This window comes from Peromyscus maniculatus, chromosome 9 (assembly GCF_049852395.1).
Source record: "Peromyscus maniculatus bairdii isolate BWxNUB_F1_BW_parent chromosome 9, HU_Pman_BW_mat_3.1, whole genome shotgun sequence".
Classification (NCBI taxonomy): domain Eukaryota; kingdom Metazoa; phylum Chordata; class Mammalia; order Rodentia; family Cricetidae; genus Peromyscus; species Peromyscus maniculatus.
Window position 1 is genome coordinate 50,102,897 of NC_134860.1, and position 18,558 is coordinate 50,121,454.

Here is an 18,558-nt window from a genome sequence, read left to right on the forward strand (position 1 = left end):
TTGAGGAAGTTAGTCCCTGGACTGGACTTTGAGAGTTGTAGCCTCACCTACTTCCAGTTCCCTCTTTCTGCCTCATGCTGTGGGGAAAGATGTGATCACTCAGCTTCCTGCTCCAGCTACTGCTTGCTGACATGTCTTCCATCTGTGAAAAGATAGAAAGAAAAACTATTATCTATGCTTACAAATGGGCTTTGCTCAGCCCCCACTTAATGGGGCTTCCTAGCAGAGCTCTGCTTACTGCCTAAGAAATTGCAGAAGTGTACCAATCTCCTCTGGCTTCAGAGAAAAGCTCTCTCTTCCTTTGTCTATAGAGGGATGTCACAGCAAGGATCTTCTGTTTATCTCCTCCTTGCTCTGTCCACCATGGGATATCTTATTAAGGTTCTTCTGTTTAGTTCCCCCTTGCTCAGTCCACTATTGGACGTTTCAGCAAGGTTCTTCTCTGCACCAGTGAATGAAGATCTTCACACCCAAAACTCTTTTGAGAAAGAGATTTATTTGGGAAGGAGAAGTTCATGAGAGTAGCTGCCTCTACCATGGTGGAGAGAACAGTTCATAACTGACCAGGCTGGACAGTTTATATAGGATGTCTTGGGGGCAGAGTCGACCAGTGATTAGTTTATTTTCTGCCCAGGGATTGGCCAGTTTTGTGGGCTAGGGACAGAAATGGCCCTGATTTCAGGGCCAAACTGTGTTTCTTTCACTGGAAGTACTTAGATTTTTGACACTAAAACTAAGGCCAGGACACATTTCTTTCACTGACTCTGATTCTAGGGACTAGAGTGTTTCTTTGGCACTAGTTTCAAAGTCAGGGCATGTTTTCTTGATTCTGGGTTTGGGGATAAAGTGTTCATTTCTCTGGCTCAGGTCCTAAACCCAGGCTGTGTTTCTTTCCCTGGTCCTGGGCCCCAGGGCCAGCATTCCACTGTCCTGATCTGTGATTGGTTGGTTTCACAAGTCAGTTGGCCAGGGGCAGAGATGGCTCTGATTTGAGCCAAACTGTGTTTCTTTCACTGGCCTTATCTGAGCCATCCTTCCCTAATTTTGGGCTCCAGGTTCAGGGTGGGTTTCTTTAGCCAGCCCCTTTTCCTTACAACCATGGACCTCAGGATGTGGAGAACTGAACATGAGAATGCTTATTACTCTGCTAGCTTTCCCTACAGTTGAAAACCCCAGAGCAGGGAATTTTGCCACCAACTTCCAGGCAGGGTCTTCACACATCAGTTGTGTCATCCAAGAAAATCCTCCAGAAACAGGCTCACAGGCCAATGTGATCTAAACAATCTCACACTGAATCTCTTCTCAGGTGAGTGTATTCTTGTTTATTATTATTATTATTATTATTATTATTATTATTATTATTATTATTGTCCTATCTTCTATCACATTGACAGATACTTAAAATTCTTTACCACTTTAGAACATATAATGTATATTTTGCCTTATAATAATCAGTCTTAGATTAGATATCTGTATACATAAAATTGCTTCAGTACTGTACATTTCCTTCTGTATCATGGTGTTCTTTTTTCTTCCCACATAGTTGTTCTAAGAAACTCCGTTCCTACTTTTCCCTTTCCCAGCCTTCTATCTTCAGAATCATCTCAATGGTTGGTTACAGAGACTGCACATGAACTATACACAAAGTAGTAATTTTAGAGTTCCTCAAAATAGCTGATTAACTATAGCTACAATTCACAAATCACAAATAAGAACAAAGCCGTCATACCATATGAGAGCATGATACCCCCTGACCTCAGGGACTGTCTTTCCCTTCTCCTTGTCTCTCCTGGTAGGAAAACATGCTAGTGAATAAAGAGGAAAACATGCTACATGTGAATAAAGAGAGGATGCTTAAAGAGCTGGAGTGACGCTGGATCCCTAGCTAGACAAACAGCAGTGTCTGTGCTGATCAGTAGAGGTTGACACAGGTAGCAGTATGCCCTTGTGTGCTAATGTAATGAAGCCCACGAGATTTATTAGTACATTTTAATTATGGTTTTATTATGAGATTATTGCACAATTATATCATTTCCTTTTTCCTTTTTGTCCCTTCAAATCCTCACACATTACCCCTCTTTTTGCTCTCTTTCAAATTCATGGCCTTCTTAAAATTAAAGGCATATATGTATATGTGCATGTTGTACATGTGTATGTTTATATATTCCTAAATATAACTTGCTTGGTCTGTATAATGTTTCTTGTATGTATGTTTTCAGGTCTGACTGTATTTTTTTCCTTTTATTTTACAACATCATTCAGTTCTACATATCAGCCACGTGTATTTTTTTTTAAATTACTCTTCGTTCTTTGTGAGGCCATCCACCCAGCTCCCCCCCCCCAATTATATGGAGTCTTATTGTTTCTTATAAATGCCTGGCCTTGACTTGGCTTGTTCCTAGCCAGCTTTTCTTAACTTATCCTGTCTATCTTTTGCCCTTGGGCTTTTATCTTTCTCTATTTTATATACCTTTCTTTACTTCTTACTCTGTGCCTTGCTGTGTAGCTGGGTGGCTGGCCCTTGGTGTCCTCTTCTCCTTCTTTTGATCTTCAATCTTCTTTACCCAGATTTCTCCTATTTTTTCTCTCTGAATGCTTGCCCAGCCTATCCTTTCTCCTGCCTTGTTATTGGCCATGCAGCTCTTTATTAGACCAATCAGGTGCTTTAGACAGGCAAAGCAACAGCTTCACAGGGTTGAACAAATGCAACATAAAATAATGCAAGAAATCTTTGCATCATTAAAACAAATGTTCCACAGCATAAACAAATGTAACATATCTTAAAATAATATTCCACAACAGCTAATAATTGTTATTGGATAACCAATCATTGCCCTCTTCTCTGGATAAGACTATTTCTCTGACTCTCAGCAGTCTTTAGTTGCCTGTAATTTTTTATGTGTAGGGATAAGGTGTGGTCTTTGTCCATCCACTTTGGTATGTCTATTGTTGTTGTCCTTGTTCAGGTCATGTGTAGGCAGCCATGTTTAACTAAAAGGTATGTATATAATTTATCACTCTTATAAATAAATACTGTAAATAGACTACCATAAATTTTCTATCATTTCACATACTTTGTCCATGATTATAAAACTATAGCAAAACTATTGGCAGCCTAACAGCCGAGTCAAGAAGATGAAGACTGAGTTTCAGTATGAGTGGTAAAAAGACCAGAATGGATAGAGGTACCAATAGAGGAATTTAGCTTTGATGCATTGTTTTGTAACTTTGGTAGTTCATATTCTCATGCTTTTTTTTTTTTTTTGTATAAACACTAGGAAAATCAAAAGGCTTCACAATGATCCATGCCTATTATTTCCATAAGGTGTGCTTATGAGAAGAAACTGTGCCTGACTTCTTTAGAGTCTGACCATCTGCGTGTGGGCATTTCTTCTGTTCCTGGGATCACACAACTCTCACTACGTTCTTCTTTGATCCTGTTTGTTTTATTCAGGTCCCTGTATTTTAGTCTTCTTCATTAGAGTGTAAACCAGTGTCTCCTCACCTTTTATGTGTTCATACTACTCACTTATGTAAAACTTTAGTCAATGCTTATAGATTTATTTTTAACTAAATTATAGAAATCTAATAAATAGCACATGATAAGAAGTATCAGCTTATTTTGTGGTTTAATCTCCATGATGTATCACTTTCAAAGTGGTTCATCTTTAACCCCCAACTCTACCTAGACTGTCATGTCTTCTGACCATCTTGCATTTCCTCCATCAGGAACTAAAGGAGTGAAGGGGGTTGCTTTTGTGTGACATGTGGAGTTATGGCCTCAAGTCACCTCTGCTGATGGTGTTGATCCACTAGGGGGCACTGCAGGCTTCCCAGAAATGACTTTCTGAAGGGCTGGGCAGTTGAAGAGACCCGAGAACATGTGAGGCTGTCAGCCACAGATGAAAAGTTTATTCCTGGTTGTTAGCTGTGCTGTTCTGTGGAACAATAAAACTAGAGAAACCTGGAGATCCACTGTGAGGATGATTCCATGAGGACAGATAAGAAAATAGAATTGTACTGGTCAACATGATCTCTGAAGCTCAGTAGAAAACATCTAACTCCGTGACTTCAAGTTTTAACATTTTATGATGAAAATCTCCAGACTTCATGGACCCAGAATTATTGCAATACTAGTGATAGTCAAACTTTTCATTGTCTTCTCTCTGACTAGCAGGAACACGAATAATTAGTTGAGAGGAAGAAAATTAATAAGGCACAAAAATAGAAGAAGAAAATAAATACAGAGAAACACTGAATTTTACCAGCAATGTCTGGGTCTGCAGGGTACAGGGAAGGGACTGTAGATAAGGACAGAGGTGGAAAATGAATCAGGGTGAATGTTGTGTTCATAACCTGATTGTTTAAACAAATGAAAGTTTCATTGGAGACATTTTTTTTTTTTTGCAAATGGTGATCTGCTGATTTCAAGAAAGTATATTCATTCCTCAGCACACATTGCCCACCATCAAAGAGTTTTCTTTTATAAGAATTTTCATACAACTGATTTTCAAATTCTGTAATTTAAGAAATGGCTTACTCTCTCTATCCTTCTAAGCTCTGTGATGTATGGAGATCTCAGCTCTTTCCTGACATATCATCCCCTCCTTCTTACAATTCCTCTCAAATTTTCTTACTTTAACTGTTACAAACAAACAAATAAACATAAACAATCAACCCTCTTCAGTTTCAAGCTTTTGGTAGATGTCATGGATTCCTGTTCCCTGCAGGGTTTTCATTCACAGCTAGGGAGCAGTTATTGTGAGGCCTCACTGGGCTGCTGTGGGTGTGGATTTCCATCAAGATGAAAGAGCTCAGATTTTATTGGTGCCTGGTGAACGAGGGAGAGCCTGCTGTGGGTTGGAACTAAGTTAAACACTGTCTGGAGCTGGGTGAAGGAATCTCAGCAGTTTGACAGGATCCATGGAGAGGAGCCTGGGAGCTGTGCTGGGGCTGCTGTGGGTGCAGGTTTGCTGTGAGTTGTGGCTCTCCCAGATGGGTTAGGGGTGTTCCAGAGCTGCCAGTGGGAGGGGCAGGACACAGGTGACCCAAAGCTCCTCATGGCTGTCTCCCGGGATATCTGACAGGGTGGAACCTGCGGAAGGATTGTCTGTCATGTGGTTTGTTTTCCTTTCTCTGAGCAGGGGTGAGAGGGATGCAGGTGGAGCAGAATCCTCCAGCCCTCAGTCTCCAGGAGGGAGCCGGCTCTGCTCTGAGATGCAATTTTTCTACCACCATGATGAGGGTGCAGTGGTTCCGACAGAATCCCAGGGGCAGCCTCGTCAATCTTTTTTTCCTGAATCCAGGAACAAAGGAGGATGGGAGGTTAAAGTCAACATTCGACTCCAAGGAGCGCTACAGCACCCTGCACATCAGGGATGCCCAGCTGGAGGACTCAGGCACCTATCTCTTTGCTGCTGAGGCGCAGTGCTCCCAGCAAGCCTGCAGCCTGGCCCCAAACTGCAGCTGGGTGTGCAGCTGCAGCCCTGCCACAGGCAGACTCTGCAGGAGGCTTTGCACAGCTGTGGGGTTTCCAATTTATGCTGTGTCTCTGTCATCTCCACTAACATAGACAGTTCAGGATTGCTGTTTCCCGTCAGTGCACCCTTTCCTCACAGATTCCCGTTTTAGGAACAAATTCTCACGAAGAGTTTTGGAACAACTAACAAAGACGACAAGGTTCAGAGTATTGTCAGGTAGCTCCATTGCACAGTGTTCACTGCTTTTACATTACTATCTATAAAGGCCTTAAACAGACATCCTGTTCAGGGAACAGAAAAGAAATGACCCAATGTTTCAGTCAATTTCAAATCTTTCAATTATCCAGAAGAATGGGACTTTTGTTAGTTTTTTTTTTTTTTGAGAATTTCATACAATGCACTTTGATCACATTCAGTTCTCCATCAATTCCTACCAGTTCCACCGCTCGTCCTTACTTTCCAGCTTTTCTTCCTTTGTTTCTGGAAAAAACAAAATTTTCAAGTATGTTTTATTCTGTCCATAACTCCCGGATGTGTGGCCTTCCCTGGAGTGTGATTGATCTACTGGGGACATAACCTTAAAGAAAATAGATTCTCACTTTCCTAGTAGCTATCAAATGCCAATATCTCATTAGTTAAGGATGGGACTTTGTACTCATACCCCATGCTGAAATTTTGTGTAGCTTGAGCTTGTGTAGGTTTGTGTGTGCTATTCCAACTGCTTTGAGTTAATATAAATTAATTTTCCTTATAATTAAAGAGTCAATGATAAAATGCATCATTAAAGATTCTCCATTACATCAAATTATATTGGTTTGAATGAAAATTGCCTCATAGGCTCATATATTTGAGTGCTTTGTTCTCAGTTGATGAGCTGTTTTGAAAAGATTAGGAGGTGTGGTCTTGTTGGAGGAAGTGTTGGAGGAGGTGTGTCCCTGGAAGTAGGCTTTGAGATTAAAATGCCCACACCAGGCCCTGTGGCTCTTTTTCTGCCTGTGGCCTACTGATCAGGATGGAAAAGATCTCAGTTACATCTTCAGGACCATGCCAGCCTGCTGCCATGCTCCCAGCCATGATGAAAATAGACTTACCCTCTGAAACATTAAGCAAGCCCCAAATTAAATTTTTTTGTAAGTTGCCTTGGACATGATGTCTCTTTATACCAATAAACAGTAACTAAGACACAAATAATGAAGTCATTTTCACCTTATCAGACCTCCTCAACTTACAAAAATGTCTGAGAAACTATTAAATCATTAATATATAAGTCTATGTTTATAATAAAAGAAGACTTACACAAAACTCATTTGTATGAGTAGTTAAACCATTTCAGAAACATTGCTCCACTACAATCATCAAACCTAGATTTAATAAAGCCTGTGTCTTCAACTGTTCATTAGATGTGTCTGCTGCTATTGCCACAAGAGCTCAAGTGTCAGCTTCATCATTTCCAAATTCAGAAACTGTCACATGTTCATTTGGAGTTTTACATTTCTGAGGAGGACCTGACATCCTCCAATTATATAACTTGAAAAGGAAGTTGCTAAAAGAATAACACTGTAAACTCTAGTGAGTGAAACTGTACAGGGTGATGCCAGGAAAGTCACAGGATATCATACATCATTGCACCAAAACCCAAGATACACTAACAGAGCAATGTCAGTATTTTTTATTACATTTTTAAATCAATTTTTGAACTTATTATACAGTATGTTTTGATTATATTATTTCCATCCCTTAAGTCCTCCCAGATCCTCCCCATCTCTCTACTTGCCCAACTCAATGTTCTCTCAAATTAATCCACAAAAACCAAAAAATCAAGACAAAGCAACCTTCCTCCAAAGACAAAACCCACTAAAGCATAACAACAACAAAAGCATACACACAAAATGTTTCTGTTGGACGTTGAAGCAGGAGAATCATAAGTTAGAGACCAGCCTAGATTTCATAGCAAGATTTATCTTCATTCAGTGAGGTGGGGTGTGTCAGCTCCTCCAAAAGTAAGTGAAAGCCCAGAGGTAATGCAGAAGTAGTTGTGTTGTACTCAAACCTGATGCTATGTCAATGTATTCTAACCTTAAACCAGCCTTTCTGCAATGCTCTCTCTAGGGTTTGTGCTCTACATGTATCAGTTGTCATAGACACCCCAATGTAGCAGGCTTTCTTAGACCTCCAGCCCCCAAATCATGATAAGGAGATTTATTATTGATTATGAATGCTTGGTCTTAGCTTAGGCTTCTTTCTAGCCAGTTTTTTTTCTTAACTCAAATTAACCCATTTCTATTAATCTATGTACTGCCCTGAGGCTTGTTTACCTCATTTATGTACTGTCCATCCTTCTATCCTGCTTTCTCCATGTCTGTCTGTCTGTCTGGCCAGCCCACCCTGAATGGTTCTCCCTCTCTTTCTTCTTCTTTCTCTTCCCCAGAGCCTAGATTCCTCCTCCTACTGATTCTCTCTACCTGGTAGCCCTGCCTATGCCTATATTCCCTAGCTATTGGCTGTTCAGCTTTTTATTAGACCAATCAGGTGCCTCAGGCAGGCAAGGTAAATCAAAGGTAACATATCTCTATCTAGTTAAACAAATTCAGCATAAACAAATGTAATACGTCTTTACATATTCTGTAATACAAACAAATGCAACACATCTTTAAAGAGTTAAACAAATATTCTATCCCACAACACCCCTTGGTCAGTTGTTCTCTGTAGCGGTAATGCCCGCATTACCAATACCCGTTCACCATGTCCGAGCGAAGGGCTGCGGATTAAAAAATAGAGACAAGAGACAGCGGGTCATTCATACGATTGGATGTCGAATGCCCTTTATTGAAAGAGGGAAGAAACCTTAAATACATACAGGCTTACAGCACAAATGGAGGAACCCCCGGAGGGCAGAAGTTCGCTACCAATGGTCTGCATTCCAGACCCAATGTTCTACATTCTTGCATCTAAGTTGTTAGTGCCCAAAATGCAGGATACACAAACAAGGAACTTCCCTTAAGCATTCAGAAGGGTGGATACCGGCAGGGAATCTGAATAGGGAGGACATCTGATCGAGGTCAGCAAGCAAGGCTGCAGCCACTCCCAGTCAGGGGCCAGGGCCCATGGCGCCCACAGGTCCCCCCTTTTTATTAAATGAGCTTCTGACTTAGGTTGCGTGGGACCAGCAGACCACCTTACCCGTCATAGAGACACCTGCCCAGGTCACACAAGTGCTCTGTCTTAGGTTGATGGCAGCCCCCCAAGCATTACCCGTCTCTGAATACTCATTATCATATAGACTAAACCATGTGAGCTGTAGAGTGACTGCTGCCAAAGATCTCAAAGTGACACTGGGCTTGCAATCTGTGCGACACAGAAAAGACCAACAGAAGTCCTAACCCACCCATAGCCAGGAGGCTAAAGGCAATTGAACCATTCCCTTCTTAAACGAGCCTTACTGTAAATTGGAGTCCTTGTAAGGTGGTATCCCATAAGCAAATGGAACTTGAGTTTTAATAATTTTTTACAACTTACAAAGCCAATTATAATGTATAAAAGTGGAATTAAATTTATCATGCCCAATAAGAAAAAGATTAACTGTGGTAGCTACTTTTGCTGCCAGGGTCTCCATTGTGCTAGCTGTAGTAACCAATTATGAAATAGCAATCCCAGAAACAATAGCAGCAGTGGCCACCACTGCTATAACAGCAACAACGGCAACAGCGATGTCAGAGTCTCTTCTGGAGCGTGTGAGCATCATCTGTGTCTAGCTGCCACGGTCCACTGGCATGGACACGGCTCCAGGAACACGAACCACCAAGGCCCATTTTTCTTGATCCCAGCACTACTTAGGTTGGCAGGTCTGCAAGAGAACAACTGAGAAACATAAAGAAAACAGAAAACAAAAACAGAAAACAAGGAGCAGAACTAATGGCCTCAGTAATGGCTACATTCAGGCTCACAAATTTTGAGGTATCTTCAGAAAGGTTAGATGAATTTCAGGAGGCAAATAAATGTTGCACAGAGCCATTCCTGAAAAGTAGGTACTACACCAGCTTGAGGGGGGTTGCAAAATGCGAAAAAGGCTTAGCTGGCATGCTACTGTTAGCAAATGAAGTTCATTGACCTTCAGAGTTATCCTTAATCTCTAAGGTGTGGTACATTCTCAATGTTTTTTGAAAAAAGTTACCATACATTACCTTCTGAGGAATCCAACCACATGGCTACAGTTCCTAGGCTTACAATAATGTTTGCCAAGGCTGGCCGTATTGGGCTCTCAATCCCAATTGGCATCAGAAGGGGAGAGTTTTTTACGAAGGCCCAATAGGTCTCTGCCATGTTGGGATTCAGCAGCAGCCACAGGGTGCACACAGCATTCAGGAACCCAAAGAGGAACTTCATTGTCCTGCGGAAAGACACAAACAGATCCCTGGGCCCACACCAACACCGGATTGGGTCCCCTCCAAGTGCCAGTAGAAAGATCTTTCCATCGCACCAGAGGATGATTTGCAACAGGAGCCCTCCAGTGCTTATCTGCAGCAGATACTCTAGCAGAATCCACCGATAAAAAATTTAAAATATATAAAACAAGGGAAAGAATAGAATGTGGAGAGGAGAGATGAGCCCTTAGCTCCCCCCTTTTTACTTTAGCAATATAAGTTTTTAAGGTACAATGGCAGCGTTCTACTATAGCCTGCCCTTGAGGATTATAAGGAATACCAGTCTTATTAACAATAGAAAAATCTTGGCAGAATTTTGAAAATCCCGTACTACTGTAGGCGGGACCATTATCAGTTTTTATGCATTTTGGCACTCCCATGTAAGCAAAAGCATGAAGACAATGATTCTTTACACAAATACAATAAGGGAGAATTAAGATCTATATACTGCACGTGAGCCTGTTCTAGGGTCTCTTGCACAAGTTGTAGGGCTACATGTCCTTCAGCTGTTATTTTACGGGGAGATGAAGGGTCAGGGTCGCCCTTTAAGACATCATACAAGGGGCAAAGCTGACCTGTTGGAATTTTTAAAGTGGGCCGAAGCCATTGAATATCTCCCAGAAAGGTTTGGAAATCATTAAGTGTGCGTAGCTGATCCATACGCAGAGTAATCTTTTGTGGGCGTATGCCCGTGTGTAACAATTCATGACCTAAATAATGATAGGGAAAAGATACCTGTACCTTTTCTGGGGCTATCTGTAAATTAGCCAAGCTAAGAACCTCTTGTAAATAAGAAAAGGCATCAAAAACAAGTTTTTTATCTTTAGCAGGCATTAATATATCACCCATATAGTGAATTATATAAACACCTGGAAAAGCTTTTCGAACTGGAGCTAGGGCCAAAGACACATAAATTTGACATATAGTAGGGCTATTGGCCATTCCTTGAGGCAATACCACCCATTGATATCTCTGATAAGGTTCCTTAAGATTTTCTGAAGGAACACTGAAAGCAAAGCGAGGACTGTCCTCGGGATGCAAAGGAATGGTGAAGAGACAATCCCTCAAGTCAACCACAATTAAATGCCAATGCTTAGGAATTGCCACAGGGGCAGGCAAGCCAGGCTGTGTTGCTCCCATGAGAAGCATGGTTTTAATTACAGCTCTAAGATCCTATAACAGCCTCCATTTTCCTGATTTCTTTTTAATAACAAATATAGGTGAGTTCCAAGGTGAAGTGGAAGGACTGATATGTCTAGCATCTAACTGTTCCTTAACTAATGTGTTCGCAGCCTCCAATTTTTCTTTAGTAAGGGGCCATTGCTCCACCCATACAGGGTCATCACTTTTCCAAGTGATTTTTATCGGTTGTATTATTGAAGGCTGCTGTGCAGTGACCTCTATGGAAAAGACCCTAATCCTCTAGTATCCCCAGGACCTCTAGTGACACAGTTTTTGTTTGCCGCAGGTTGTGGGCCTCCTTGAAACATTTTCCCTAAGCTTTTCCCCGGGCAGTACCCCTGACTCTTCAGCATCTGTTGTACAGGCTGTGTAGTAAGCACTGTTCTCATACCATTTAACACATCCCGTCCCCACAAGTTTACTGGAAGGTCAGGTAGCACAAATGGTTGAAAAGTTCCTGTATGACCTTCCTCATCCTTCCAATTTAAAAGTAGCCTGCTCTGTAACAGCGTCTGAGCTGTGCCGATACCTTGTAGGTTAGAGGTAGAATTTTTAAGGGGCCAATTGGGACCTCAGGATTCCTGTGAAATTATAGATATACCCAGCACCAGAATCCAATAATCTTCCAATCTCAATCCCATATAATTTTATTTTAAATTTAGGCTGTTTATCATTGATAACTGTTTGTTAAAACACCTTTTTTTCTGTGTTTCCAAAGCCTCCAGTTCTATATATCAGCGCCATTTTGAATTTAAAATATGAAAGCAATAATAATTGAACAATTCTATCACCAGCTTTTGTTTCCATGGTCCTTTTTACATGTGCCAATTATAAAAGCATTAAATACAATTTCTATAGGATTTGAAAAGATAAACTTTAGGTAATACTCTTGAGTATTTTATAAAATCTTAAAAAAAGGATTCTTTTTTATAGATCCCAAATAACACATTAGCACAAATAGCCAATTATTAACAATGTGGACCAAACAATATACCTGTATTTTATTTACTGGAAAATTAATTTTGTAACCTCTTTATCAGGAAGAGATTATTATTTATGGGTTTATCTTAGCAACATTATTTAATAAGCTAACAACCCAAACCATTTTAGGTGTTATATTTTTATAGAACTAAACCAAGAATTTCTGGAAAGCAACTAAAATTGCAGAGCCAAATTTTCAGTAATGGTCAACAGACAAGACCATACCTAATATATATAGTTCAAAATTATGAATCCTGTTCCTTTAGTTTATCTACCATGAAAATCCAAACATTCATCCAAACATTTATCAAGACAATCAAAAGAACAGAACATCCTTTATTCAAACAGCATTGACTTAGCATTCAATGTCCTGACCGAAACCATTTTTCACCAGAAGTTAGGCCCGGTTTAAAATTTTAGTGTTAGTCCCTTTTCGGCCTCAGCTCGCTGACTCTGCCCAGTGCTCAGGCTCTATTGCCAGCACCTGCCTGGGCCGCACTCCATCAAGGCTCTGCCTCTCACCGGCGTGTACCTGTCCACCCGCTGCTTTGGGCTATCTCGTGCATGCCTTTGTCCGCCACAGCCGCTGGGCGCGCCCCGCACACATAAACTCACGTTTAAACTTCCTACTCCCATGAAGGGACTACCTAATAACAAGTTATTCCCACCATAAGGGAGAAACAGAAAAACATTTCCCACGAAGGGATCCTAAATATTGAATTATTCCCACTCTGAGGGAAAAATAAAAAACATTTGAACCAAAATTAAGCAAACAGACAGCGAAACTTTAAGCTCTGGGCTCGCTTGCTGTTCAGCCAGCAGCAATGAGGCCTACCTGCCGATTCTTTGTAATTCAGATGCTGCCGCTCTACACTGGCGGGAAGAAAGAGCTCAGAGTTTCAGCTATCCTGAAAACTCTACAACTGGAAAAAGTCTTTACATTTTCCATTACCACTGGGAAGAGGCTTCTCTCTTTCCTTCAGCCTTTCTCTACAGGGCCCCAATCATTAGGCCTAGTTTCAAAAATTTTTCCCCTTTTTACCGGGAAAATCCTTTTTTCTTGATTAAAATTTTTCTCCCATTTTTAACGGGAAATTTCCTTTCCTTCCCTCTTCTCTTTTGGGAAGATTTCCTTCTTTTTATTTAAAATCTTTAGCTGTCTTGCCCTTACTTAACTTTGGTGCCTTCCTGCTTCAACAGTCCAATTAACTGACTGTGAGCTAATTGCACCCATTTCAATTCACTCTTACCTTTAAAATGCCGGCCGGCCTTCCAAGAGTGTCCGTCAGCTGGTCCTTTCTTTCTCAGATCTAGGTAGGAACCTCCATTTGTAGCGGTAATGCCCGCATTACCAATACCCGTTCACCATGTCCGAGCGAAGGGCTGCGGATTAAAAAATAGAGACAAGAGACAGCGGGTCATTCATACGATTGGATGTCGAATGCCCTTTATTGAAAGAGGGAAGAAACCTTAAATACATACAGGCTTACAGCACAAATGGAGGAACCCCCGGAGGGCAGAAGTTCGCTACCAATGGTCCACATTCCAGACCCAATGTTCTACATTCTTGCATCTAAGTTGTTAACGCCCAAAATGCAGGATACACAAACAAGGAACTTCCCTTAAGCATTCAGAAGGGTGGATACCGGCAGGGAATCTGAATAGGGAGGACATCTGATCGAGGTCAGCAAGCAAGGCCGCAGCCACTCCCAGTCGGGGGCCAGGGCCCATGGCGCCCACAGTTCTCTGCATTTTGACTTTTTGTGTTTTCTTTTCTGGTCCCCTACTGCTGCAAAAAGAACCTACTTTGATGAGATACACTTATTTGTGTATAGCAGGCTTTTTCTTTTAGGCCACCAGCCAGCTCCGAAATCAAGACAGGGAGATTTGATTAATTATGAAGGCTCAGCTTTCAGCTTTAGCTTACGCTTGTTTCTTGCTAGGTTTTATAACTTTACCTGTTTCTCTTTATCTACATTTTGTCTCAGGGGTTTTTACTCCCCCCTTTCTTCTGTATATCTTACTTTCCTGTTGTCTCCATGGCTGGCAGCAGCCTGGCTTCTGGTCCTGGGCATGTCCCTCTCTTTCTTCCTCTTTCTCTTTATTCTTTTCTTTCTCACAAACCTAGATTTCTCCTCCCACTTTTTCTCTCAGCCTGCCAGCCCTGCTTATTTCTCTCCTGCTTAGTTATTGACTATTCAGTTTTTTTTTTTTTAGACCAATCAGGTATCTTAGGCAAGCAAGGTGAAACAGCAACACATCTTTACATAATTAAATAAATGTAGTGCAAAAAAAGTAACACATTTTACATCATTTATAAAGACATCAGAAACAAATGTAGCACACCTTTACATAGTTAAAGTAATACTCTGCAGCATAAACAAATGTAACACACCTTTACATAGTTAAAATAATATTCCACATCTGTGGGCATAAGGATAAGTATTTATAATGCTGTTTTGGATTACACTAGTTTAGGAAAACGCAGTGAGAAGTTCTCCTTTAGAGTTCCTGAACTTTCCAGCCATGGATGGTTGGTGAAGTTGACAGTACCAGGTATGAATTCCCTCCTACTGAGTAAGCTATAATTCCAATTCAATGGTTCTTGGTTATCTCCAAGACAGAAGTGACACTATTGAAGATTTGGATGCTGGTCATTGTTGTGGCTCTTAGGTATTACAGCTGGATAAGATATTGACTGCTTTTTTCCCTTGGGTGGTTTCAGAATATCTCTGAATACTATGAGAGTCCTCAGGCAATAGACTCCTAGGTCAGTTGTAGCCTATTCTTCCAAGTCTTGTGTACAAAGTATATAATATTTTGGGAATAGGGACTTATCTTCAAATCTTTGAGTCAACTAAAGACAATAGCAATAGTCTATGTTGTTTTGGGAGTCCTGTCTTGTGCTGTCTTGACCGAAACTTAAAGTGAGGTTTCTCATGCCAGGTATTATGCTAAACAGTCTATGGCTCTAGCGGAGCATTGTCACCCCAAGTGGAATAACGTCATTTTGATTATTTATTTATACATACAATTGCACACACACACACACACACACACACACACACACACTACATATAATTTGGGGTAAATAGAAAATAATATGATTGCCTGTGCCTTTTTCAAAGACTCTTAATGTTATTTATCCCTCCTCTCTCCCTCTCCCCCTACACTGATCTCTGTCCTCACTCTCCATTTATAGCCCTCTTCACTTTTCCCATTTCCACTTCATAGAAACTGTGTCCTGCTATTGCTCTTTCTAGAGCTTCTTTTTCCCATACCCTCTTAGTTTCTGTTTACTGTTCTGGGGTTCATCTAGGTAATTCCCTTTGCAGAACATTTCTATAGAACTGGTGGGTTTTGTGGGTGTGGGGGTTGTCTTGCCTTTCACAATGCTTGTGTGTTTGTGATGTGGTGAAGGCATGTAGACTTCTTTCACTGTGTCTGATATTGTAGCCTGCCTTTGTTGAGCAGAATTTGGTTTCTGTTTTTGCTATTGCTCAGGTCAGGTTGGTTTCAGATCAGGTATGAAGAGCTGGTAGGTCAGTCCTTCAAATCGAGATACCCATTATTGATGGCGGGAATGAGAGTGCTTCTAATTCAGTGGTTATCAAGAAAGTGTGTGACTATACCTCAGTTGTATGCCTGTGTACTGGTGCAAAAGCTGTTCAAGTCCAGCTTTGCCTTGGAGTTTGGGGATGACATGCAGACTTTTTTTGCAACTTACTACTCTTGGTATGAAGGCTGCAGGACCCAAAGTAGTCTTTCTGGGAATGTGGGGAAGATGTGAGTGGATGGAGATCTCACTTAACTGGCTGGGCTGGTGCACAGACGGTGTAACCATAGCTAGGCCTGGGAGTGTGAAGATTGAACGGGATAGTGGGGATCTGGAGCACTCATCTGCTTAGACTGGTTCACAGGCTGTGTGACACAGCCAGGTCCAACAATGTGGTCCTCACATGGGAGTTAGCGCTCTCACCTGGGTGAGCAGGGAGTTAGTGCACTTATCTGGTTGAACAGATGAACAGTCTGTGTGAGCACAGCTAGGTTGGAAGAGTAGGGATGACAGAGTTGGGTTGAGTTCAGAATCTTTCCAAGAGAAAGAGAAAAACAAACTAGATTTCTGCAGTTAGAAATCTGACCACAGGGTGGCAGTGCACCTCAGCTGATGCATGGAAAGACCATCTTAGTGAGCTTTAATTGAACATGCTTTTTCTTATTGGCTGGGCAAATAACTCAACATGTATGATTGTTATAACAACAAAGGACAGTGCTGGGTAATGACAAAGCACCAACAACTGATCTCATAGGAAGCACAATGAAGAGAACTGTTCATTCTTTATTCATTTTCCTCTGGCTGCAGATGAACTGTGAGTTGAGGAGTGTAAGATGACTGGGTATGTTAGTGGGAGGTCCTTAGATGTCCATGAGAATGGCTTTATTTGGGTTTTTTCTATTTACTACAGGAAAAAGATAAGGAAGAAAAATGACTTGACAACCTTTCTCCTTTTTCTCCATTTTTCTACATAGGGGAGAGCAGAGGTGAGCAGGTGGAGCAGCATCCTTCCACCTTGAGTGTCCAGGAGGGATCCAGCGCTGTCATCAACTGCACTTACATAGACAGTGCCTCAGCCTACTTCCCTTGGTATAAGCAAGAGCCTGGGAAGCATCCTCAGGTCATCATTGACATCCGGTCAAATGCTGAAAGAAAGCAGAGCCAAAGACTCACCCTTCTATTGGATAAGAAAGCCAAACACCTTTCCCTGTACATCACAGCCACGCAGCCTGCAGACTCAGCCATCTACTTCTGTGCAGCAAGCACACACTGGTTCCCAGACACCTGCAGCCTGTCATCAAACCTGACACCAGGGCTGGAGTGGCACCCTTTTTGCTGTGTCAGACATTCTAGGACAACATTTGTCACATTGTTTCAGAGTAGAAACTAACATTATATATATATATATATGAAATACATAAAATAAAGCCAAAATGACCAATGAAGTTTTGATATATTGTTGAATGATGCTTAATGTTTTTTTTTAAATTCACATTTATTGTTTATATTTAGCATGTATTGTGTACTGTGATATCTTGGTTTAAATAAACAGCGCAAAATGAACAGTTTGATGAGTAGGTTCAGAGAGCAACATCTGAAGTAAAGGGTAAGCTTTCATCTCCTTTCTGTGTGAGCTGATTCTAGCATGTCCATGTGAATGGCAATCCAAAACCCTGTATAACAGATTCTTATAATGATTGGTGATATTCTGTTTCAAAATCATGCTGTGTGCTGTGGCCCCAGTGTTCTAAATGACTAACCTGACAAGCAAGGCATGGCTGCTGCTGCAATAGTGACCTGACGATTTGTAGGGGTAACAAACTGCTTTCTCCTGGGATTGAGGCCTGCAGTGTGTCAGTCTGTGCAAAAGTCTAAGGCTGTAAAATTGAACAAATAAAAGAAGAAAGAAGAAAGAAAATGCTGCTTTAAGAAATAATTCTAAATCTTATATAGGAAAATAGTATGAACCACACATTCTGAAGCAACTTCAGAAGTTGGAAGTGAGGATAGTCCAGATGGGCTCAACATTCATTACCTTGAATAGTAAGAGACAAAGTTTCTGAGCCAAAGGCTGGCATTTGCAGGTTACATTTATAATGTAAAAACAAGAATTAGGAAACAGATGTGAACAAAGGTGAGAAAAAATAGCTTTGTGAGATGACAAATTGTGTCAATGATAAAATATTACTTAAAACAAATTAAAGGATAGGGTGAGCTACCAGAAAAACATGGCAACTATGAAAGCCAGATTCATGAGTAAAAGCTTTAATAGTTGAAAGAAGGAGCTTTTCTGAAGACACTTATGTGATCTGGCTGCTAGAAAGACCCTTGTCTGGTCTGCAAGGAAGGGTCACAAATGTCACCCCAAATCCAAATGATAGTCAGCTTTGTGATTCCTAAAAGCCTACACCACTGGTCACAATGACATTTACAGAAAAGTGTTAAGAAATGGTCATAGCCTACATTTGTTATAGAGCATGGCACAGCATGTGAGTCCTGCATGCCAGTCACAACTGCTTCCTTTGTTGTGGTTGTCCTGCATATTTATATTCAAACCATGTTTCAAGACACCAATGATCTTCTAAGTAAATGGAAAACATAAATCATTATTTCAGATTCCTAAAAGGTAAAAAGAGCAGATTTTAATGATTACACATTCCTTGGGCCAGTATGTAATTACTCCATTTTTTAATAACTGTAAGAAAATTTAAGGATTTATTTTATTTTATACTTATGGGTGTTTTGCCTGCTTTTGTATTTAGGTACAATGTGTGGTCCTGGTGCCCATGGAGGTCAGAACTAGAGTTATAGATAGTTGAGAACCACTATGTATGTTGTGAGAATCAAACCTGGAGCTTCTGTCAGAGCAACAAGTGCCTCCAAGTGCTGAGCCTTCAGTTTAGGCTCATATAATATCTTAATATAAATTCAAATCAGT

At 41.0% G+C, this 18,558-nt stretch overlaps 1 long non-coding RNA gene across 2 annotated transcripts; it reads left to right on the top strand.

The window, feature by feature from the left end:
• The first annotated feature begins 962 nt into the window (after nucleotides 1-962).
• LOC143267370 (uncharacterized) lies at nucleotides 963-4,679 on the top strand. 2 transcript variants are annotated; one of them, XR_013042377.1, is made up of 2 exons: nucleotides 963-1,306; nucleotides 3,279-4,679. It is a non-coding gene; the product is annotated as an uncharacterized LOC143267370 (long non-coding RNA). The 2 variants fall into 2 exon arrangements; XR_013042378.1 differs by having other exon boundaries at nucleotides 3,326-4,679.
• Nucleotides 4,680-18,558: the final 13,879 nt, after the last annotated feature.